This window comes from Brienomyrus brachyistius, chromosome 16, assembly GCF_023856365.1.
Source record: "Brienomyrus brachyistius isolate T26 chromosome 16, BBRACH_0.4, whole genome shotgun sequence".
Classification (NCBI taxonomy): Eukaryota; Metazoa; Chordata; class Actinopteri; order Osteoglossiformes; family Mormyridae; genus Brienomyrus; species Brienomyrus brachyistius.
Genome location: NC_064548.1, coordinates 25,502,301 through 25,527,632, shown reverse-complemented (window position 1 = coordinate 25,527,632; position 25,332 = coordinate 25,502,301). Strand labels below are relative to the sequence as shown.

Genomic DNA, 25,332 nt, shown 5'->3' with positions numbered 1-25,332 from the left:
AAGCAGTCATGCAGCGTTTATAAGGGTGCAGCGATTCGCAGAGTGCCACTCGCAATGCAGTGGATCCGAGGCTCGTTGCGGATGGCGGCCGAGTTCGGGTCATGGCTCTGTCAGGGGTTTCCGGGCTGGGGGAGCGGGGAGCAGCTCGATGCGGTCCCATCTAGCACAAAAGCCCCGTACCATGAATCCCTACAGTAAAACACCGGACAGGGAGAATCGCGTATCTCTTCAGTTTAGATTTGACAGTTAAGCAACTAAAATGTTGACGTGTGAATAAGCTGGAAGCATGAGTTCATGAAGCTGAAAATGACAGGCTCTGGGGCCAAGGAACAATTACCAGAGATGGAGAAAAGCAGAGCGACTGCTGTGCTAATACCCCGGTAGCTGCGGAACACTCGCCTTTTTGGCTTTTTTAAAAATCCTAATTAATTGTAGGTGTTAAAGATTTATCATCTTTATCTTAATCTCGGTCATAAAATGCTGATGTTTCCATGACACCTGGAGGGGGTTGGATTTGAAGCGGCCAATTACGGCAGGGACTGCCGTGGTGAAGTTCCATAGTGTCATGTGACCGGAATGCTGCGGGTTCAAATTACTAGGAAACTGCAGCCCCCCCCATCCCGGTAAGGCACTTAATCCAAATCATATCACGGAATCCATCTGTGCATAAAGGGGCAGCATTGCGATCTACACCAGCAGCTCCCGGTGACGCCATATGTTACGCGAGTTAATTATTTAATTGGTTCGTTTTGTAAGGCTATTAGTATCACTTAGTGTAGACGATATCTCTACCTTCATTCCACGTGCATCATGGACTCCTTCTAGACAGAAAATCGACGCAGCTCTGGAGCAGAGGCAGGCGTACAGCGGATGGCTGTTTGTTACTGTGATCTTTTCTCGCTGTGTACCCCCCTAAACAGTGTGGCACTAGTGACAATCCAGAGGAAGCTATCAAGGCTAATCAGACTTTCGGGGCATATCTTTGGGGTGGCCTCACACGATCCCAAACCAACAGATTACGGTTTATGGTTAAAGAGGTCGGGGGGGGGATGGATATAGAAGGCGATTTGATTCTAGGAGCATCAGCTAAGGATGACCCTCAGAGAGGAGCTTATGGCTGGAGGGCACATGCAGGAATAATGGAAACATAACTGCATCCATCTGTGGCTCCATCTGCCGTGACGGACGGCGCGACCACAGAACCAGGGGCCCATCCAGCTAGGGGTGGGTGGAGTGGGGGGGGACGCACTGCAAACAGCGACACGTGACCCTCCTGATATATCTGCCAGGGTTCTGATTTCATATCTGCCCGGCATCCATATATCTGTATACTGCTGATCACTGCTGGTTTGTGGATCATAACCCAACAAAAAAACAGACTAAAATAGCGAGAGCAGCATCATGGTGAGAAGTATAGCAGTGCGGCAAGTATCTGAATAAATGAACGACCGGAATGATAAATGGCATCAACAACTCAGCACTGGGCATCCGGAAAATTCCCACTGTCTTTCTCTGGCTTCTCCTGTACCTTTCAGCTCCCTAGCCCTTCCTTCAAGAATGAATAAAGATATAAGTATTGTCTTAATATGAGTTTGGTCTTTACAAAGGTAGAACACCTAATGCATTGCAGTAATATTTTGCTAGTTATTTAATTAGGTACAGGTTTGTAATAATTACAGATGTCACGGTCTAGCAGTTGATTTCTGAAGTGAGATCTGTAAGAAGGTCACCATCTCGCGAAGAGTCGGCTGTCCTGTTTTGCTTTATCCGTACTTAGCATTAGCCTGAGCCAGATGCAGAGCCCGCATGGTCAGGGGTACAGGGGCCAGTTGGTTCCGGGCCTGAAACAGCCCATTCCTCTTGGCATCGCTGGCCTGTTGCTCTGTGGTCTAATGAGGCCCCCAGAGAGAGATGGGGGACGGATATAGCGAGTGGTGACTATACACACTCACACTCGCACGGCGACCGGCATTCGCAGGCTTCCACTTCAGCTCCTGTGCTCTTTATTTTCTGAGATAGGGCAGTTCTGGGCTCCTTATCATGATATATATCTTGTGCCCTCCCCCAGTACGGATGGGGGGGTTGGTTCCTACCGTTTTTGTTGAAAATTTGCAAGATTCTGGGATGGAAACAGTGCAGATGTTTACTTACACGGCCTTCCGAGGATCTGCTGCCCGATTACCTTGAATAACTACACAAATGAATGATTCGTAACTAAATACATTGCTTTGTGAAGCAGGAAATGGCTCCTTTTGAATGAACAACCTCAGCAAAGGGCTGTGTGACATGGGTTTCTGACAGATAAGCAGCTTTCTTATTGAAGTTTCAGAATGCAGAACTGCTTGTAGGTTTCCAGAAAGCGGTGTCAGCATTGTGCATTTACTCCTCTTATTTTCAAGCATAATTTAAGACCGTAATTCCTTGTTTTATGTGCATGAGCGTTCCGCTGTTCTTTATAGTAGTCTGAGCTTGGAAAATGTGTACAGTGATCCCCTGCTATATCGCAGTTCAGCTATCGCATCCCTGCTACAGTATATTGCGGATTTTCCCCTGACGCATCACGGTTCTCTGCATATTTCATACCTTGCTTGTGGTCCGATTGTTGTGAGCAAACTTTTTGTGAACTTTTCGTTTTGTTCTAAGCCCTACGATCGCTCCCAAGCGTCCTGCATCTTCTAAGCCTTCTGGTAGTAGTGAGCCTAAGCGCCAGAGGAAGACCTTGACCATTTCTACATATTCTATTATGTATACAGAGAGAGAGAGAGAGGGAGAGAGAGATGTGTGTATATTATATATATATATATACATATACATTACATATTATTATTATTATTATTACTATTACGTGACTCATATCCTTAGCCCAACATCCACATATCATATGTGTATACAAAGTATGTTTTAATAAGTTTACATATATTTAAAGCATGTGGGAGGGGTATTTTAAGGCTTAAACTATAAAAGAAAAACGTTTATTTATATGGTCTTTCTATATCGCGGATTTTCACCTCTCGTTGATAAGTCTGGAAGGAAACTTCCGCGATAGGCGGGGTATCGCTGACGACTATTTTTCTAATAATGAATCTATCGACTGTTTTACCGATTGGTCGATTAATTTTTTTTCTCCAGAAAATCAACTGTTTAAGTTAATTTTATTTTAACAACAAAAAACTGTATGTATTGCAGGACTTTAGATAATGGACGCTGGCTATTCGTAACTATATGAACATTATTTTCGCCCACAATTCGATAACCAGATTAGTAGTATGCCTAAAATGTTAATGAGATTAATTGCATTAGCGGAGCGCGCCAGATGCAATTGTTTTAGTAAATCACATAAAAGAGTAAAAGACGTCGGTGGTGCGGCAATAAGTCTTCCAGATTAACGTCCGACACGTTTTTGTTTGACGCCATCGACTACCTCGAATAATCGCAGCAGCCCTACAATGAATCCAGTTGGGTTTGTATGGCGTTTCATACGTTCGCCTATGTTTCCTCCACACAGGATTTTTCTGCATTGCTGAGAAGTGCTCAGTCTTATCCTTTGGTTCCACCAACAGTGAGAGCTACCAAGCGCATTTGTGTTTTGGATGCTTTCTGCTGAAGTAACTTTTTTTGTACAGCTCTGAAAATAGTCAGCAGCACATGGCAAAGCCATTTTTCCTGTTCTGTCCTCCAGAAAAGGCAGTTAGGGACACTCCTTGGATCAGCAGTCTTTGGGACTGGAGCCTGTGTTTTTAACCATTACACAACCTGCCGACCTCACTAATGATGTGTGTTTGTGCCGTCCATTTCAACTGTGAAACAGGACACTTTTCCTCGCTTCTGAGTATAGCAGAGTGATGATGTTGAAGGGCTTTCCTTCTGTTTGTGGTGTGGGTCTGTTTCTTCATGGTGTGTGAGAGAGAGAGTAGGCGGGATGGGGGGGGGGGGGGGATTCTGTTGAGCTGTGGCCTCTTTCTTTAGCTCTGTGGCCCAGCAAGTATCAGCCAGGTTCCCCAAAATAGAGACCAGATTATCTCCCAGTCACAGGAGATGAGGCAGGATGCTGCCGGCTCTGCGCCTTCCTGGGGCTGTAATGCATACCACGCCTTCCTGGGGGCTGTAATACACGCCGCGCCTTCCTGGGGGCTGTAATACACGCCGCGCCTTCCTGGGGACTGTAATACACGGCGCGCCTTCCTGGGGGCTGTAATACACGGCGCGCCTTCCTGGGGGCTGTAATACACGCCGCGGCTTCCTGGGGGCTGTAATACACGCCGCGGCTTCCTGGGGGCTGTAATACACGCCGCGCCTTCCTGGGGGCTGTAATACACGGCGCGCCTTCCTGGGGGCTGTAATACACGGCGCGCCTTCCTGGGGGCTGTAATACACGCCGCGCCGTCCTGGGGGCTGTAATACACGCCGCGCCTTCCTGGGGACTGTAATACACTCCACGCCGTCCTGGGGGCGGTAATACACGGCGCGCCTTCCTGGGGGCGGTAATACACGGCGCGCCTTCCTGGGGGCGGTAATACACGGCGCGCCTTCCTGGGGGCTGTAATACACGCCGCGCCTTCCTGGGGGCTGTAATACACGCCGCGCCGCCCTGGGGGCTGTAATACACGCCGCGCTGCCCCGGGGGCTGTAATACACGCCGCGCCTTCCTGGAGGCTGTAATACACGCCGCGCCGTCCTGGGGGCTGTAATACACGGCGCGCCTTCCTGGGGACTGTAATACACGCCGCGCCGTCCTGGGGGCTGTAATACACGCTGCGCCGTCCTGGGGGCTGTAATACACGCCGCGCCTTCCTGGGGGCTGTAATACACGCCGCGCCTTCCTGGGGACTGTAATACACGCCGCGCCTTCCTGGGGGCTGTAATACACGCCGTGCCGTCCGGGGGCTGTAATACACGCCGCGCCGTCCTGGGGGCTGTAATACACGGCGCGCCTTCCTGGGGGCTGTAATACACGCCGCGCCGTCCTGGGGGCTGTAATACACGCCGCGCCGTCCTGGGGGCTGTAATACACGCCGCACCTTCCTGGGGGCTGTAATACACGCCGCGCCTTCCTGGGGGCTGTAATACACGCCGCGCCTTCCTGGGGACTGTAATACACTCCGCGCCGTCCTGGGGGCTGTAATACACGCCGCGCCTTCCTGGGGACTGTAATACACTCCGCGCCGTCCTGGGGGCTGTAATACACGCCGCGCCGTCCTGGGGGCTGTAATACACGCCGCGCCTTCCTGGGGGCTGTAATACACGCCGCGCCTTCCTGGGGACTGTAATACACGCCGCGCCGTCCTGGGGACTGCAATACACGCCGCACCTTACTTGGGGGCGGCAATGCACAGCCAACAGAGGCAGCGTTTGTTTGTTGACAGATGACTACGCAAATGTACAATTTATGCCTGGGTTACACTCAGCTCCTGGGTTTAATCTCAGCTCCTGGGTTTACTCAGTAATATGAATGCTGCCAATTTCAGCAAGACTTATTGTGATTGATGACTCAGTAGCAATCAGCTAATCAGCTCCATTGTGTTTCCTCAGAAAGACAAGTTCAGTGTTTGCTTAGCAGATTCTTTGGTGTCCATTAATTTTCAGAATGTACCTTTTCTGCTGTGGTTAGCTTTCGCACTGGGATATGATCGGTTTTGTAGTAATTTAAGGTAAAGACCTTTGTAAGATGGCAGGTGGGAGCCTGACCAAACGTTAATATGATTCTTGGGCCCTTTTGCTGCCTTTCTCCCAGTTTTCAGCTTGACCGTTTGTGCGCAGGTGTCCTGCTGGCTGAAAATTTGTGTAATTTCAGTGTCTTTTGCTGTGACTGCAACCATGACCCGCAGGCAAAGTCACACCGAATAAAGGGAAGCAGGTACCCCAGAGACCTAAAAGAGCGGCGAAGACCTCGGCTTTTCCCGTCAATGCGAATGCCATGACCTTCATTGTCATTCTCGCTCGTTAAGGTAATGAGTGACATAATGGGACAGGGCTCAGCCCCCCAGGTGAGCAGTCTTCAACCAGGAGAGAAGGTCTGGTTTTAATAGATGAGTGGAAGGAGACAGCAAGGCAGTGCCCTGCTGGGAAGAATTAGTCTGCAGGTTCACTTTCAGAATGAGCCTGGCTGAGGTACCTTTGGAGGAGATGGCTTAGTCCGAATTGCTTTCTGTGTGAGATGTAAGTTGTGTAGCTCTCGCTAGACGAATGGATTCTCTTTGTTGTTACAGCGGTGTTTTGTTCTGTAGTTGAGATCCCAACAATGGCTTTCGCCCATGGGTTGTGATCCAACACCCTGCATCGGGGTGAGATCCAACACCCTGCATCAGGGTGCTGCCCCAACACCCTGCCTTGGGGTGTGATCCCAACACCCTGCAACCGGGATGCAGTCCCAAAACCCTTCATTGGGGTGTGGCCCCTTCATCCAAGTGTAGTCCGCTTGAGGGCGACTTGGCACGACCTGTGTCTGCGACCCAGGCGCCATAGATCACGGTGTCCTTCACCGAGGAAAGCAGGACGCTCGGAAGCTCGACAGCGGTGGGCGAAGCTGGAATCCGCCACTTGGATAGACACCGCCATCTCCCCCTGTCCAGCAGTCAGCAGACGGCATCCGCTGTGCACAGCGCTGGCTCCCGCCTCCGTCCCCGAATTAGCAGCCGGGAAGGGGCCAGAGCAGGCGGCCCCAGCCCCCTGCCGGCTGTGTGCCCTGGCAGAAGAAGCCACCAAAAGGTCTACAAGTTATGTCCAGAATTTTAAAAATACTCTGCTGGCCATGCAGCAGCCTTGGAAGGGAGTGTCAGGTGACCAGAGGTGTTCTGGTTAATCCCAGTTACTGCTCCTCATTCCCCGATTTGGGTATTAAAGGTTAACCTGCAAGAAGCCGCAAACCCCACCTCATCCGTTTTGTTTCCTTTAAGTCCATTTTTAAATGTTTTTATTGTATGCTGTCTGTTGAGCTCCTTCCCCATCCTGCCCCCCAAGAAAAGGTCACTGTTGTTTCACATACAGGTCCTGTTCCCTGCCTAACACCTTGCCACCTGGTTCTGTCCATTCTCCTGGCCGGAGTCATACAATCAGTCTGAAAACTCCATTGCATTAATTTCCTGATTTATTTTTGCCTGTTAGGCATGTAAGCAGAAGGCTGAGAACTGACACTTCGGTTCCCTGAGAACTGACACTTCGGTTCCCTGAGAACTGACGCTTCGGTTCCCCTCTCCAGGTCGGGAGCAGCTGCATGAGCTTTATGGTATTTTGCATCATACGGCAGTTATTGCAATGCGTGATGTAACAGAGATTTCAATAGAATCAACGCAGCCTACAGGTCCCAGGGTAATTACTGTATGTACAAAAAAAATATTCCACCAATCTTTATATTGAAGTTTGCATTGTGATTGAAAATGATTGTCCTCCATAATTTATTTAATTTTTTTTTGTGGTTCCGTTCTACTGTTGGTGCAAATGAGCTCTTGTCACATATTCAGTTCTGACATAAAACGACAGGAACTTAGAGAAATGTCCACTGAAAAGCGTCATACAGTTCAGTCCCTGCAGGGGTCAGCGCCAGGGACCAGGAGAATGATATGCGGGAGCAGAAAACCTAAAGTGATATTTGGCAAGGCCGAGTGAAGCCAGCAGAGTAATCCGGTTTGTGAAATAAAGAGAATAAAAATATTAATTCAGGCACAGCCCTCAAATCCCCTGAAATAACGTGCTTAGGAGTTAAACCTTCTTTTCATGCGAAATCCGGAATCTTCCATACAGAGGCAATATGACAACATCAAAGGCTGACTCCAAATTCACAGCTACCGAACCAACGGGGGAAAGATATACCCTCATGTTCATTTTGCGGTAAAGTGTATCACGGGGCATGGTGGTGTTTAACTATATCCACGATTGGCAAAGCCTTAGTTATCACTGTTCTGTCCGCCGTTTAGTTCATTTATCCACACGTCCCATTCTGTCGAATGTTTTCGTGAGTTTTATGTGCACCGATGTGACCTGGAGTCAGAGTGACGAATAAGGCACTCTTAATTTGTGGTTGGAATTTTAGAAATGTGTTGGATTTAGCAGAGATCTTCAATATTTCATTCAGAATATTCCGGAAATTGTTCTCTCCATGGTTGTCCACTAAGTTATCTGGTTGCCTTCTCTGGTTCTAAGAGATGCAGCTTGTCTAAATTTGTCTTTGTCAGTAAAGTTATGTTTTAGTCGCTCATGATGTGTGATGGTGTGTGTGTTAGTGAGTGAGTTAGTGAGTGCGTCTGAGTGTGCCATGCAGTTGTGTGTGTCAGCGCATTCCCTGTGACTGTGTGAGTGTGTGCCATGCAGTTGTGTCAACGCATTCCCTGTGATTGTGTGAGTGTGTGCCATGCAGTTGTGTCAACGCATTCCCTGTGACTGTGTGTGAGTGTGAGTGTGTGCCATGCAGCTGTGTCAGCGCATTCCCTGTGACTGTGTGTGAGTGTGAGTGTGTGCCATGCAGCTGTGTCAGCGCATTCCCTGTGACTGTGTGTGAGTGTGTGCCATGCAGCTGTGTCAGCGCATTCCCTGTGACTGTGTGTGAGTGCGAGGGTGTGCCATGCAGCTGTGTCAGCACATTCCCTGTGACTGTGTGTGAGTGTGTGCCATGCAGTTGTGTCAGCGCATTCCCTGTGACTGTGTGTGAGTGTGTGCCATGCAGCTACGTGTGTCAGTGCATGCTCTGTGTTGAACTGGCATCCCATAAAGCGTGTCGCTACCTCACATCCCTGTGCTTTCTGGGATATTCCAGACCCTCCGTGACCTCACTGCGGGTAAGTGGTTACGGAAAATGGATGCTGTGTGCGTATATATGTATATACAAGAGGTCTGGTGTCAAAGGGGTTTGGGGGGGGGTGTTTGGGGTTGGTCTGGCAAAGGGTCACAATTACAAAAAATATGTTCAAGCTGCAACTTGTGGGGAGTGATGAGACTCTGCATCTTGGTTAAAATCTTGACTGTAAGTAGGCAGGCTGGTGTTACACCAGAGGGTAATGGGATTAACCTGTGGGTTTTCCAGTGAGCCGGCAGGCTGGTGTTACACCAGAGGGTAATGGGATTAACCTGTGGGTGTTCCAGTGAGCCGGCAGGCTGGTGTTACACCAGAGGGTAATGGGATTAACCTGTGGGTTTTCCAGTGAGCCGGCAGGCTGGTGTTACACCAGAGGGTAATGGGATTAACCTGTGGGTTTTCCAGTGAGCCGGCAGGCTGGTGTTACACCAGAGGGTAATGGGATTAACCTGTGGGTTTTCCAGTGAGCCGGCAGGCTGGTGTTACACCAGAGGGTAATGGGATTAACCTGTGGGTTTTCCAGTGAGCCGGCAGGCTGGTGTTACACCAGAGGGTAATGGGATTAACCTGTGGGTGTTCCAGTGAGCCGGCAGGCTGGTGTTACACCAGAGGGTAATGGGATTAACCTGTGGGTGTTCCAGTGAGCCGGCAGGCTGGTGTTACACCAGAGGGTAATGGGATTAACCTGTGGGTTTTCCAGTGAGCCGGCAGGCTGGTGTTACACCAGAGGGTAATGGGATTAACCTGTGGGTTTTCCAGTGAGCCGGCAGGCTGGTGTTACACCAGAGGGTAATGGGATTAACCTGTGGGTGTGCCAGTGAGCCGGCAGGCTGGTGTTACACCAGAGGGTAATGGGATTAACCTGTGGGTGTTCCAGTGAGCCGGCAGGCTGGTGTTACACCAGAGGGTAATGGGATTAACCTGTGGGTGTTCCAGTGAGCCGGCAGGCTGGAGTTACACCAGAGGGTAATGGGATTAACCTGTGGGTTTTCCAGTGAGCCAGCAGGCTGGTGTTACACCAGAGGGTAATGGGATTAACCTGTGGGTTTTCCAGTGAGCCGTGATTAGCGGCACGTCTGCCTTGGTGAGGCTGAAGTTCACGGTGAACTGAATTGTCAGATGCCTCAATTTGTGCCTTTTGGTGTAACAGCTCCATCAGGTGTCACATGGCATCCAGTTCACAACTTCCCCTGCATCTCCGTGCTCCTCCAACTCCTCCACACGTGAATTCCTCCGCCTTACAGCTTTGGCTGAGTCAGCTGCAGTAATCCCTTCACTGCCACCAATCAGACGGTGGATAGATCATCCACCCCTCCCTGCTGGGGACATCTAGCTCAGCCTTTACAGTCTAGTCCTGTCTATTTTATTTGCATAGACTTCTTCCATCCATCCATCCATCCATCCATCCATCCATCCATCTATCTTTTGAAACTGCTCGTCCTATTTAGGGTCGGGGGGGTCCAGAGCCTATCCCAGAGGCTACGGGCACAAGGCAGGAAAAAACCCAGGATGGGGTGCTGACCTATCGCGGGACACACTCACACACCATTCAGTCACACATGGACACCTATGGGCAATTTGGCAACCCCAATCAACCTCAGTATGTTTTTGGACTGTGGGGGGAGGGAACTGGAGTACCCGGAGGAAACCCCACGACGATACCGGGAGAACAGGCAAACTCCACACACATGGAGCAAGGACTCAAACCCTGGTCCCAGTGCTGACCGCAGCACCACCATGCCGCTCTTAGCTTGGTTTGTATGAAATACCCTGTAGGCTGGTAAATGCCGGGCAGGCAGAGAGATACATGGGCTTCTTTGTGTTATGTGGTATTTCCACAAGCAGCATTACAGACTGACCAGAAAAACATGACAAAAGTGAAGCAGAAAAATGTGGATCAGCTTTTTATCGAGGTAGAAACATCAATTCTGTGCCAAACTAAATGAGTGACTAGTTCCAAGACTGTCAGGTTGGAATAAATTGGTGTTTGCAAAGACTATCATCCCACTGATCTCTGTTAACAGCAAAGAGGTCGTTGTTTCACTTTCAGTTTTAAATTAAAACAAAACTGTAAATTTAATGTTTTGCAGTATAATCTGTATTCATTACAGGAAAGATCTGTGTTAGAACAAAAGCTCATTTTGATGAGCTGATCTATATAAGACATGCATTTATTGTGAGATGTAGCACCTTACATTCAGCCCTAAAATGAGCAGTGAGATGACTGGATCGGGCTTAATGTGTTCCCCGTTTTTTAAGATCGAGTGCTTTCTGTGCAGATCTGAGCCAGTGGCTTTATAAAAGTCAAAGCGTGTTTAATGAAGCGTTTTAGCCACCAGAAAACAATGCATTATCGTACTGCATCAGAGTAACAAGTCCGCGGACATGCTTTCTGGCACTCTGTAACTACAAATAATGATACATTTTTGCAACTTCTCTTGGGTGATGAATTCTGTTTTTGATACCATTTTAATGTCTTTGAAGAGGCATCAGTACAAAGACAGCACATAGCGGCACGTGAGCTTTCAGATGTGACATGGTACAAATCTCTTTAGCTACCTATGATCTTGATGCAGATAAATTAAAAAATTCAAGTAATTCAAGCCTCATTAATTCAGCCAGGGCCGACTGTGGGTGTTCTGGCGCCCAATACGCCCCCCCCCCCCCCCCATCCCCCGGTGTAGCAAAAGACAAATTTTGTCAATTCATATTATATAAAAATCATTTCAGTGGGACAGGGTGTCTGACTGCTAACTAGTTAGCTTGTGTCTCTTTCACAAGAGAAGTAGAGAAATATCAAAATTAGTGTAAATAACTGTACTGTCATGGAATGAACCTGTGTATTTTTTGTTCTACCAGGAGTATTTTCTTACTTTTTTCACTCGCTCTTTTGCAATCCTAATCACATGACGATCGCCTATGTTGCCTACAGGGCCGGCCAGCCCTGGATTCAGCCTTAGATTGTTAGATGTCATACTTTATTTCATCAAGTTCGTCATTCCTGCTCTTAGATGTTTTTTCTTGGTTGCATTAATTATGCCTTCATATGCTGGTTAGATTAAAATTTGAAATACTTCTTAATATAATTTGACAGTCCCTTTGTAACACCATCCGACCAGTAACATCATTTATGGTTGGAAGACAACAGCAGAAATACCAGTAAATATCCGCAGCACGTTTGATGATTTTGTGATGTTTCCTGGTCTTAGTTACCCCTCTCCATCACATTTTACACTGTTTCTAAATTATAGAAATCTATTGTGCAATATCAAGTTTTTTTTTAAAAAGATATCAAATTCTCGCAGTTGACTTCCTGTTCGATTACACCCCATTGCACAGCTTCCTCCTATCAGGATTCAAGATGCGTGTAAAAGGTCGGAAAATTCTGAACTATAACGAAACATATAGGATGTTAATTAATGCATGAGGTATTTCCATTTACTTAATGTATATAAATGATGTATTTCCATATTTGCATAATTTTCCATTACATTATGTTAGGCTTATATATTCCTGTAGAATTTGTTGAGTCATACATTGCACTCTGCATTACATGGCCTGGCTGTATCGAGCATCAAACAGTCACCTTAATGGTTGTGTACATATCTTAGTGAATGTTCTCCCTGTTCTGCTGAAATGCAGTCGTGATGTAGAATGAGCAGCAATACAGATCCTGAAATAAAATGACAGAAACACCTTGGAAGATGGATAGAAAAATGGCAGAGATACAGAGAAACAGGGACCAAATGGTTATTGGCTGATCTGAGACGGCGGGAAGGCCTTAAGGAAGATGTGAGGAATGAAGCGGAAAGAGGAGAAAAAGCTACTGATGGGGAAGCCACTGTAGGCGTCACTTAAAGCGGCCTGCAAGGTCGGGAACATGATGCTCTGCTAGGACCCTCCAAACCGGAACACGTCACTCAAGGAATTTTATCATTAACAGCTCAGCATTTTTTTTTTACTTCAACATAATCTGCTCCATTGTAGTTAATCAATATGTCATTACTGTGTAATTATACATGTTGGCTATTGGTTTTATTGTGACGAACCTGATTAATGATGAAATAACTCATTGGTTGATTGAAATGGGTCTTTTCCCATTCAATTAATTATAACCATTTAATTTTGATCCCGAGGTTGATTAACTTAATGAATAACTTATTTATTTATTGAATGCTGTTTTCTCGTGTTTTGCATGTTGCTTATTATGGTCGAGAACTCAAAGTTGAAGAACTCGAAAAATGACAAGAAAAGAGAGAGACTAAGAAACGGAAAAGCAACTTAGAAGGAAACGGGAGAATAGAAGAAGGGAGTCGAAAGATCAAACAGAACTTCTAAATCTCCTTGCTCCGAAGCAAACTCCTTGCTCAGGAATTATCCATTGAAGTCCTATCATTGAAGCCTAGATGCCCGTGTATCTCCCCGTGTGCCTGCCACACCATCAGGGTATCAGGTCTGCTTTCCTGAGCACGTCGGCCATTGATCAGGGTGAGACCATACAGATGCTCTCTGGGTTGCGATGGTTTCGACGTTACGATTGGAATTCCAATTCCATTCTGTTTTTCACTTTCAGTACATCATTTAATAAATTGCATGAAACATGTAACATTTTATTATAAAATAGACTTTGCGTTAATGATTTTGGCTAACTGTAGGCTAATGTAAGTGTTATAAGCATGTGTAAGGTGGGCTACGGAGATGCTGTATTCATGAGGTCTGTGCAGCATGTACCAGAGAAACATTTTTGGCTGTTAGTACATTAAGGTTATAAAATGAGAGGAAAATATGTGAACAAATGTAATTCCGCATGGTAATGCAATACCCTCATACTCATCAGATGGTGATTGTTGTAAAAAATTAGATAGGAAATGAATGTTGTCATAATCCATGCACGGTATGTTTTTCCATTAAAAGGCAATGCTTGTTTAATTATTCAGCATATTTCACTCAAAAAGAATCTTTCAGTTCTTGGCAAATATTCCACCCCCTTCTCATTCAATGTCCCTTGCTGTCCTCTGCCGTCCCATGGTCTAGCGAGCCTGTAGCTAAAGACTTTTGTGCCAACGTTTATTTTTTTATATTTTAGGTGACAAGGAGACCTGCGTTCTCTGATCTGAGTGAACAATGTGGCATGTAAACGTGAACTAGTCCTGCTAGGTGGGCAGCTTCCGGAGCTTTGAGTGCCTTACAGTATATGCATGTGAAGGAACTTTTGAAGTCTGTGCTAACAGGTAGCTGGGGGGGGGGGGACCAAGGCATTGACGTCAGTTAGGTATCCATGGCTGTTGAGTTTCCCCCAAATAAACCCCCCGTTACCCCGACTCCCTGGATTCCTGCTCCTGCCTCCCGCTCCGTGCCTGTGAATCGTGACAAATTTAAATGCAGTGCGAACGGGTTCTTAATGTCTACTGGAGACAAATCACATGCAGTGGAGTTTGGGGAAATAGGTGTGAGGCATCCTCAGGTTATTTGGGGGCGTTATTGTGTGATTTTGTATTGATTGCATTTAGTTGCAATTAAAGTCAGGATTGCTGGTTCTGGAGTGTATGAGCCCTGTGATGGTTGCTGTTTCGGCGCAATCGAATGTTAATTAACCAACATTTGTCAGTCACTCTGAAGTAAGAGTATGGAATAGGCCGACCCTGATCCACACAGAAGGACGGGGTCTCAGGCGAGTATAAACTGATGCTTTGGATTAAATGGAGTACAACGTTTGATCTTTTTCAAAGCCTAGTTTTGCATGTGGAAAAAAAGAGCTTTAAAGATTTTAGGCCACAATCTGAAGATTTATGTACCGATGTATGTTTTTTTTTATTCCTTAGCTATAACTAGGAGAGGAGAGACAGGCAGATAGAAGCTGTATGCTGAGCTAGAGAGACCTGAGCAGGGATTACGGTGAGGCAGTGAGGCTTGGGTACCTGCCGTCAGTGTTGTAGCGCGGTGTTTCTCAATCCGGTCCTCGGGGACCCCAAGACGCTCCCTCCCCAAACGTGGCCTGTCTGACAGAGAGTTGGGAGGGAACAAAAACTGGGACTCCCTGGACCCCCGAGGGCTGGGCTGAGAAACACTGTTCTAGTGAAACTGGCGGTCAGTGCTACTGCCGGTTATAACCGGGCCTGGACCTTTTCCTCAGAGTGAACAGCCTAAAATATAGCTTTCTCTGTGGGGAGGGGGGGGGTGCCACAATGGGCTTACCCAGTTTTGATTGTCCTCTGACTGCTTTCCAGTTCCGTGATGTATTCATTTTTGGACTCTCGTATGATTTTGTAAGGTTCCTCTCGTCCTTCTCCTGTCACTGTCACCTGCTTACCTTCATGCTTCCTTAAGGGACGTTTTCTGTTAACATGCTGAAATCCCACGGCAGCAAGCTGATCATGAACACCTTCCCCGATGTCCCCCGATGTCCTCTGCCTTCCCAGCGACGCCTTCTGCGGCCTGGGCTCCTTGTAGCTTCCTGTCGTCAGTGATTTGGATACAACAGGACTGGGACCAATGCCCAGACTGCTGCCTCTCGCCTGAGCAGGGGAGTCCGGCTCCCAGGTCTGGCGAAAAACAGCTCGCCCAGTACCACAGGAGAACGGTCTGCCTGCTCTGCCTTGCATACACTGCCGAGCTTCCTCAGTAAAATCATCGAGAAGTCCTCTACTCTCAAAGTCTTTTTAGTAACAGAGTGAGTCCAAAAATAGCTAATGCCAGATGGCTTAGGAAACACTTCGCTTCAATTAAAATAATCAGACAACTACCCATTAGATCAGAGTGTTTCTTCTTGCTTTCGTTTGTCTGATCTGTTATGTTTCTTTTTTTGTCGTTGCTTGCTTCACTGAGGAAGAAAGCCAGGAAACAGTCAGTCATATGTAAGCCTCTGACGTACCACTGACATTTAGAAGCGCTTATTAACTCAGTTATAATAGGAATGTACGGAGGAGAAATCTCTTTTTCATCCATCTTCAGACCTCATGAAAGGGGTTTAGCAAGGTAAGAATAGGTCATGACAGCGAGTGAAGTCACAGGCAGAGTCGTCCAGGTCCGAGCACAACCTGCAGATAACAAGGACCCAATCAGCAGGCCTTTGCCATGGGCTCCCCAGATAATACTAAAAGTGGGAGAGAGACAACAAGTGGCTTTAAAGGGTGGGGGAGGGGGGCAAAGCCTCAGTCTAGTCATCTGCTCCATCGACGACCCAGAAACAGACCTGTGCTTAGGGGAATGGCGGCAGTTAGTGAGTGAGATTAGCAAAGAGAGAATGATTGGCAGGTAAAGGGCAGAGCGCAATGCAGACCAAGGATGAAAGGAACAACATGCTGCAGAACTGAAAAGACATGAGCATTGAAATGGGTCAAACCCATTTAAGACCCTGAATCGTTTGGCCATTTTCCACTGAGTTTAAGCACAGAAATATGGACTCGTCTGCATATTATACTGTAGATCGGTGGTTCACAACGTTTTTTGCACCGTAACCCAATTTTTGCCAGCTTAGTCACCTATCAAGACCTATTGCAAAGATCTCATTGGATGTGCTGGTGAATTTTAAAATAAGCATCTGTGGTTTGGCTTCTTGGATTAGTTGCATGTTTACTAGCTTTGCGCTGAGCATTTGCAAACCCAAAACTCATTTATGTATGTTAATTCTAGGACTGGGGCTGGGAAATCTGATCGTGTGTCAGCATAGGAGCGTACCGATTTTAAAAGGCTTACATTTCCAACTCTGCCTCAGAATCCTTTCAGAACTTGATGTGACCCAAATTAGGGTCGCGACCCATGGATTGCAAATCACTGCTGTGTATGAACCCTTGCTTAATATTGAATAGTGAACTAGTAAATTTTGATTTGTTTGCCGAATGTAGAAGACCATTTCACAAAGACTATACAACATTTATGCTGATTATGAGGCCACCGTGCATTAAGTGGTAGCATGTAAAATCTTGTCAAAGCAGACATCTTTGTGTGGGTTAGCTCTCCTTTTGGTCTGTGTGAGCTGTATAAGATATTCCTAGCAAAGGTCCATTAATAAATGCTGAGAAAATGCTAGCATTGTCCATAAGAAAAACGTCGTCAAAGACCCTCAGTGGTTGGAATTAGAGGAAGCGCCTTCTAGCACTTTCCAGCTCCAGTCTGAGGGACCAGCAGTGCAGGGCGCAGACGAATGAGGTTATTTCCAGTGAGTCGGCCTTCGCTCCGCTCCCAACAAATGGCCAGGTACATGTTTATTTGCCAAAGGAGAATTGCCTTTTACCAGCCTGCTAGCACCTCGTTGTCTTTAGCGTTTCTCTGCTCCCTGTGATACGGAATTTCGTATTAGATTGACAATTGTTTTGTCCATGAAGAACACGCTGTAAGCGCACGATTAGACGAATGTGGCCCTCATGGCTATTAAATCTTACACACTTCGATAGTTTAAAAAGAACAGCGATATAGATTCCTAAACTACGTAAGATAGATGGATAGAAAAAAAGAAAACTCTATTAATCCCTCAGGAAGGTTCCTCCAGGAAATTCAGTTTCTAGTAGCAGCATAGCGCCATACAGCATACAAACAATGTGCAGTTACACATTGTACAATTATGAAATCAAAGATAAAAATATAGGCAGAAGTAATAAATAGCGATGGGATGATGGTACTAATAAATAATTACTGCACGCGTTAATTGGTCTATTGTACAGTCAATTAAATGTCCTTCTACCCCCCCGCTAATTCTAATGTGTCCTTCTCATATGTTGTGTCCCCAGAAACAGTTTGACAGCTTGACTTTACTGTTTGTTTCCGGTTCCACTAGTAATTTGGGAAGAAATGTTTATTATGCTGTTGGCAATGTGTTTTCTGCCATGTACCGTTATTTCAGATTTTTCTTTCACGGTAATTTTTACATTAACTGAGGTCAGTGTTCCGAGATGCTTTGACAGAAATTATGTAAATAGCCCAACACAAAACGATGAGACAGCATATTTAATGAATTCATCAGGGGTGATTTTTGACAGTAACTGCTGTAGGTGCTGTTTCACCCCCGGCAGTCGGCTGTCGTGCCGGTTTGTTCCCCCGTAACTCAAATCTCAGCCCTGATTAGTGTGCCGGGTTAGAACACATAACCTGATGGCGTGTCCAGCAGCTTATCTCTGCTTCTGGTCTGTTCTTCTAGGGCAAACATTGATTTTAAAATGGTGTGAGCAGTCTCTAAAAATAAATTTAAAAAAATGAACGGTTTCGGATAAAGTTAAAGACTGCAGGTCTTAGGCAGTTGGATTTGAGTGGAGGTGACTGATGGAACTTCACCAACCTTCTATCCTGGCTTACTGATATAATGTGTGACCCAATACTTGATTATTTTTTAATTTCTTGAGAGTTTCTGGCATTGCAGTCTAGATTAGTCTATTGTATGTGGCCATACTGGAATCATCCTTCAGGGTAACAGCTGTTAGGAGACGTTGCCGATGTCGTGTGAAGATGCTACGCCTTTGTTCTCCTCATTAAAGCTGTATGAAAGAAGCTCTAAATTTCATTTGTCTCGTAAGGCCACGATGCTGCTGAGGAAAACGTATCAGCTTGTGGGTGATTTTCTGAAACGCCTCAGCCGGATGATAAGCAGCTGGCAGGAATTATCCCTGAGAAGCTGGTGCTTTTTGGTAGTAATGCATCTCTCTGCTTTCATCACTATCGGCTGATAAGTGCTTTGTGCTGATGATAAGTAACAGGCGGTCAATGGCAGCCTCTCCTGATGTGCGGGGGTGGTTTAGTGTTACCTGGTCTGTAAGAGTGGGGAAGCCAAGTGGCCGGGGTCCACCGAACATGATACGTCCCTGGGAGAATCTACAGTGCTTGCTCAGAAGGGCTAACCACAGACGTGGTGGGAATGCAGAGTGGTGATGGGAAATGGAAGGATTCGACACCTCCGGCCGATGGCTTAGAATTTCTCAGGTTTGGCTCATTGTAACGCAGTGGAGTAAATAATGAAGTGCAATGGTAACATCAAATGATGATCGACAGCTTACAACCCCCCCCCCCCAGCTGGGTTTGTAAAAGCCGTGTCTCTGTGCACTACAGAGCATAGCTCAGACAGATTATTCAGATTTAGTCCAATAATGAATAATATTGAGAAAGATATTAAAATAATAATATCTGCAGTGCTGATTCGGTGATTAAACCACAAATATACCTCAACAGGCACCTCTGAGGGAAACACTGAGACACCGAAATACCAAATGAGAATTTTAAAACGGTATCTGATGCATTCGATTGCATCAATCTGTTTAATAGGTCGATTACAGTAAAATCAATGAACACGTTCCAATGATAACTGGAGACAAATGAAAATGGCTCTTACAGATAATCCATACGGCTTTGAAAAGGCACAGTTGCGATTATGCGTCTGGCTGTAAGAGGTACTGATTGATCTTCGTATCACTGGGTCGACACTCGACAAAGTAATTAGCAGATGTCCGTGCTGCTCAAAGCCATGGAACAAAACGCCAGCCGTGTCCTTCTGCAGACGCGGACCAGAGAGCCAATTTCTGCTGGAAGCTAGCATGGCGTAGGATCTCACCCAAAAAAAGCATGCGATCAACAAACCAAAACCAGCAAATGGCCAGTCAGTTCACTTCTATTTCATGCAACAGATGTAAGATGTTTAGTAAGAAATTGCCTAAAAATAACCATTTATCATTCGACATAAAATAGCAGAGGTTCCTAGATGAGGCAGGATTTCGGGATTCAGAGAGGAACATGGTAAAGGCTCGTTCTTCTGAAAAAATGTGCACATCTGTCATATTTACGGTGCCAACTACAAACAGCAGGGCTGGGATGGGATTTTGACTTAGGGGGCAGCAGTTGAAACACTCCAGATGTAGGGATGGGGCTGGATATCAAGGAAGGGCCCTGAGTCACCACGGGCTTGGGAGGGCCTGCTAGTGTTTACATTTGCTGTTATGTGTGACTGAACTGACAGACCCCTTTGTCTGAATTTGCGACAGGAGTCCGATATGCATGTGTGTGTGTGTGTGTGTGTGGGGGCGTGGTTGCATGAGAAACCGTAGGCAGCAAAGGGCGCTAGAGTGGCTGCCTGTCCTGGACGGAGGAGATTATTTGATCATTTCCAGGAAGCTGCTGTCTCTCTGGGAAACACCAGCTTAATCACATGGATACATTCCCACAAATAAATACATTTAGGGGGAGGAGTCAAAAACTCTCCCCGTGTAGGATGCTGTTGTACTGGAACTCTTTTTGAAGCTTTTTACATAATTCAGCTGAAATGCACCCTGCGAGCCTGTTCGTTTACTCTTTGTTGGAGTCTTTGTTTTGTCTGGTTATCTAGCTCTGTTCTTAGTGGTTTATCTCAACAGAATGCAAAAATTATACAGGAAACATGCTAAAACATCTCGGTTTCAAAATGATCAAATTTTGATAATTTCAAAAGTATCAACAGGAAAACTCTTCCTCTTTACTCTTCTCTGGCTGGGTATATATCAGACAGGTATAGACGACCTGCCTTGGAGTCTTACCCACAAATCTTGGCAGAGTTCAGCAGGTTGCCTTGGGAGTTGCAATGAGTCATTTTTATGGTGTTATTCTCTAGTTTTAAGGGTTTTCGTCTAACCAACAACTACTAAAAGATAAATGCTTATTGACCTTACCTGGTGGGCTTTACTTATACAAGGTCATGTGATCCATAAACTGTATGACAATTCTGGTTCAAACGCCAGAGTTAGAACAGTGGGAGGCGCCAGAGAGTCCTGTTTTTAACGCCGTAATGCTAACAGTAGAGATATATTTGGGTCTTTGGCACCTAGTGAAACTGTCTTCAGCGCCAATAAACAGTGACACGTTTTGCAGGGAGTATCGTCTATGTCACTTCTGTGTTCACAGGGATTTCGAATTCCGAGACAACTTTCCCATTCAGCGTTTCGGAAAATGATCCCATGTCTGGCCTTTAATTAGGCAGTCAGTGGTCATAGCGAATGGAAATGGTGACACAAGTATTGATCTCTGAATTCTTGTTTCCTCTCTCAGGAATCTCTGAGCCAGCAAAGATTCATAAGGGTCGAGGGGAAGCGTGTTAGGTTAGCTCGCTGAAATCGATGGGCTTCTATTTACCTAGCTGATAGAGGTGACTGTTCATTTAACTATGAACCTTCCATCTTGGGCCATACCCGTAAGGGAGGAAGATTTGAATTGGGGATCGCAACTCTGGGTTGAGAAACACTGGTTTAGATGATATTTCCTGCATACTGTGTTGTATTAGATTATCCATCCATTTTCCAAACCGCTTATCCTACTGGGTCACAGGGGGTCCAGAGCCTATCCCAGAAGCAATGGGCATGAGGCAGGGAACAACCCAGGATGGGGGGCCAGCCCATCGCAGGGCACACTCACACACCATTCACTCGCACATGCACACCTACGAGCAATTTAGCAACTCCAATTACCCTCAGCATGTTTTTGGACTGTGGGGGGAAACCAGAGTACCCGGAGGAAACCCCACAACAACATGGGGAGAACATGCAAACTCCACACACATGTGACCCAGGCGGAGACTCGAACCCGGGTCCCAGAGGTGTGAGGCAACAGTGCTAACCACTGCACCACCATGCCGCCCCGTATTAGATTATGCCATTTATTATTTGTATATAATAGTTTATTTTAAAAGGAGTAAATGCCTACATTTAGAACACAGAGCTTCATGTACCTGAATACAGTGAAACTGCTCATGTCTGAAATAAAGTTCCTCATTTTCTGCTCTGTTACCCCCCTTGCTGCATTGCCATGGATTCCGCCCTAAATACATGTGGCAGTGAGCCAAATTAAAATCATGTTGCATATCGCATTAGACCACATCTGCCTGTTTACCTGTGACATGCAAATCCGTTGGGTTTTGCCACTTGACTAAATTTATCGTGGTGACCTCCTTGGTCTAAAGAGGCCCCTACCTTTTTTAATGCCTCACTGTTATCAACAAATACTACATTTTTTAACTCTTTATCTCACTGTTTTCAGTGTAGCTAGGCTGACTTGTGCACACATTGTTTTTTTCATTGCTGAAAGCACCCTAATTGATGTTAGTGTTTACCCTGATGCTGGAGCTGTTTGTTAGACTGATTGCTCTTTCGAAAATGCTAGGTGTTTTATGATAATGTTCTTTTTTTAGGTTTGTATTCTTGGTTTCTTGATGCATAATTATATCTCCATTCAAGGTTTCATTCATCAAATATCTTCAGAGCTTATTTAAGCAATGTGTTATTTTGTGATAAAATTTTTCCTTTTACCTTTCTAAATTGCTTTATAACATTTGGCTTGAAAGATAACCAAAGTTAGGCCAGTTTCAGCTCGGCGCAGAACATGTACGCGGCGTTAGAGAGGCAGCTTAAAGTCAGCTAGAGGTCCCGCCTTCTACAGCTTTGAGGTGACTGTACATGAAAGAACGTGTTTCATCTCGCAAAGTGTAACCTCCATATCAAGGCAGAATCTGCCCACTGGAAGTTAATAAAGGTTTTTCCAAAAACTGCAGCAGCCTGTCACCTGTGAGGAACCTTTGAAAGCGTGAGAGACATCGTGACAGGATCCGCAGGGTTGCTGGGCACCTCATCGCTGATCACATGACGCAGGTCTATGCTCGTAGGGCTAATAAAGTCCCTCTGTGGGAGATTCCATGTCAGTTAGGGGCGAGGGGGGTCCCCACTTAAGCCAGATGGAACCAACTGTTAGGTCTACTGCATGGCTAAAAGACTGTGATGCAGGTCTGAACCAACTTGGTTTTCCACAGTGAAAACTGAGAAAAGCTGCATAGAGCACAGACCCTTAGCTGCCCTGAACAGCTCATTTCCCTAATGTCACCTTGTCATTTGCTGTTGTTAGACTCTATCATCTTGTGCCATTTCACTGTGCATTAGTATTGATTTTACATGTGTATAATCAGGGCAGTTGTTCTAAACGTCCATTTAGGTGTCTCGTTGCACATATGGACACAGAAAACCCGACCCTCTGTTTGTCCTTCATGGGATTCGGCAAGGTCAAACGGTGATGTATGGAAGCATGAGCACAGCCTCAAGTCACCACAACAACCAGCACATCTGAGAACCGGTGATATGAGTCAGTGATTCCTACCAGTGATTCTCCCCATTGATTCCAGTCAGTATTTCTGCCCATTGAGCCAAGCCAGTGATTCTACCCAGTGATCCCAGTCAGTAATTCTGCCCAGTGATCTGAGCCAGTGATGCTAACCAGTGATCCCAGTCAGTAATTCTGCCCAGTGATCCCAGACAGTAATTCTGCCCAGTGATCTGAGCCAGTGATTCCACCCAGTGATCCCAGTCAGTAATTCTGCCCAGTGATTCAAGCCAGTGATTCTACCCAGTGATCCCAATCAGTTATTCTGCCCAGTGACTCTAGCTGGTGCATCATGCCAGTGATTCCAGCTAGATTCTAGGATTAATAAGGTGCCCTCTAGCCCCTAGTGCCTGTGCTGAGATGGCTGGGTTGGGGATGGCAAGCTGTAATGACATCAATCGTAATGAGTCTGTTCTGTTCATAAGGCAGGGGCAGGTAAATTCTGCGAGATGGATGAAGGGAAATAGATGGTTCTTCGGCAAGCGATGGGCTGGGGGTGGGGGGGCAGGGAGAGGGCCCAGCAACCACAACGTTAGCGTGGGCCAGAAGTGAATCAGCAGTGCAGTGGTCCAGCGAGAACAGAATCTCCTTTAAACAATCGCCTAATGGGGCAGAATGCTAGTCCTGGCGGCCGGATAGCCCCACCCCCGGAGCTGGGCCGCGCAACTCGCCGTTTTTATAACCGCTAGGAATTCTGCCATTTGCCAACCGCTTAATTCCTTCATTGCTTAAAGCGAATGCATGAAAACCATTTGAAAAATTGCCGGTAAACGCATTCTGTGTAACGCTTGAAGATCAAAGGGACCACGGGGATGGTTTTGCAGAGAGGAGGTTACCCGCGTCCGCTTGCCGAGCTCTCGCTGTGCGGCGAGCCGGTGTTTGCGATGCGGCCCTGTGGCACTGGACCCCGGAGATACATCTGCTAAATATGACACTGGAGCGCAGACAAAGGTTTGTGCCGGAGCTGGGGAGCTCGCCAGCAGCGTGCAGCAGTGATGTGACGCCCCAGCATCTTTCCAAGGCAGCCACTGCGCTTCTAAATGTTTCCTTCGTATTGCGTAATTGCAGCAGGAGCACATAAATCGCCCAGTCGCATTATTTATCCTGAAATACTGTTTTTAGCTTCAGGAGCGCAGATGACTCTGATGTATAACGTTACAATAAAAAAAAAATATTTATATGCTTATTATTTATATCATTAGTTATATATTGTGTCCATGGCTTTATTTCACAAGACAGTAAATAAACAGCAAAATCAATATGCAAAAGGGACCTGCTTACAAAATTTATGTAGGTACTAATGACTGATTTGGGTTTTTCTGGCATAGAAATCCTATAGATTTTCCAAGTATCTCCAGGTGAATATGGTCCAGTTTTCCAGCATCATCCACAACTGAAGGCTTCATGCAGGTTAGCGTGTCCTCTGATGCTCTCTTGTGTCCTTTGGAGTATTACAGTGAAGAGAGACGCTGTCAGAGAATCTCACAGTCAGCCGTCGTCGGGGAGGTAAGTAAAGACGGCAACCAGAAAGTTACTGATGTCACAGATCTGCAGATTTTCCCAAAATGCCAAATGTAATAATAATAATTGATACTTTTATCAATTTTAAAGCTTTACCTTGCAGTTACCCCTTATCATAAACTGCACGTGGACTGCAGCCCTCTCTACCCTTCTCTAGTGAGGACCTAGGTTTGCACTGAAAGCAATAGTTCATGAGGAGAGATTCTACATGGGAAACGGAGGCTTGCTAATGCAGTGCAGTGTTATTGGGGCCCCAGGGTCACCCACGTATAGACCAGCTAGGCGCTAAAAGAGCATGTATAAATACAAGGGGCTTCCAATTTAGCGAGACGCGGAACAGAAGCATGCAGGGCATACATGTGTATGCAGTGCACATATATGCAGTGCAGTATGCAGTGTGGACTTGTGAAAACAAGACAAAAAATAGAGTGTCACGAAGTAAAGGAATAGAGGATACGCCAAGATCGTACACACATAGCACGTTCATAAAAAAGGCACGTAATCAAAGGACCCTTTCTCACACAGGATAGGCAGTTTTGGGTCAACAGTCCACTTATCAGCATGTTTTTGGAATGGGGGGGTCACCCACACGAAGACAGAGACTAGGGTCATGATTCAAGCACCCAACTGTGGGGTTTTGACTACAGTGAAACTTGCTGTGCCACCGTTATTTATTTTAGTCCTTATGACAAGCAAATCGGTACCTCTGTAGCCAAAGGAGTTCACTCATCGCAGAATATTATTAGTGCAACTTCATTTGGAGCCAAAGATTAGTGTCTGATGCCTGATGGGTTACCGGCACCGGTATCTTAGCCTCTGGTTTCCATTTTCAGCTGGTCATGGGGTCTAAGCCCAGACTTACTTAGTCTCGCGGTGAGCCTGAACGTTCCTTACATTTAAATAGTACATTCTCCCACTGCCTCTACCCAATTTAG

General features: G+C 46.2%; 1 protein-coding gene and 1 long non-coding RNA gene across 2 annotated transcripts in view; both read left to right on the top strand.

Annotated features, from left to right (window-relative positions):
- Positions 1-25,332, top strand: part of hs6st3b (heparan sulfate 6-O-sulfotransferase 3b) — a 96,578-nt gene that overhangs the window by 29,668 nt on the left and 41,578 nt on the right. The window lies entirely within an intron of this gene.
- On the top strand, positions 3,390-6,243 carry LOC125710265 (uncharacterized). Its single transcript, XR_007382947.1, has 3 exons — positions 3,390-3,455; positions 5,792-5,945; positions 6,207-6,243. It is a non-coding gene; the product is annotated as an uncharacterized LOC125710265 (long non-coding RNA).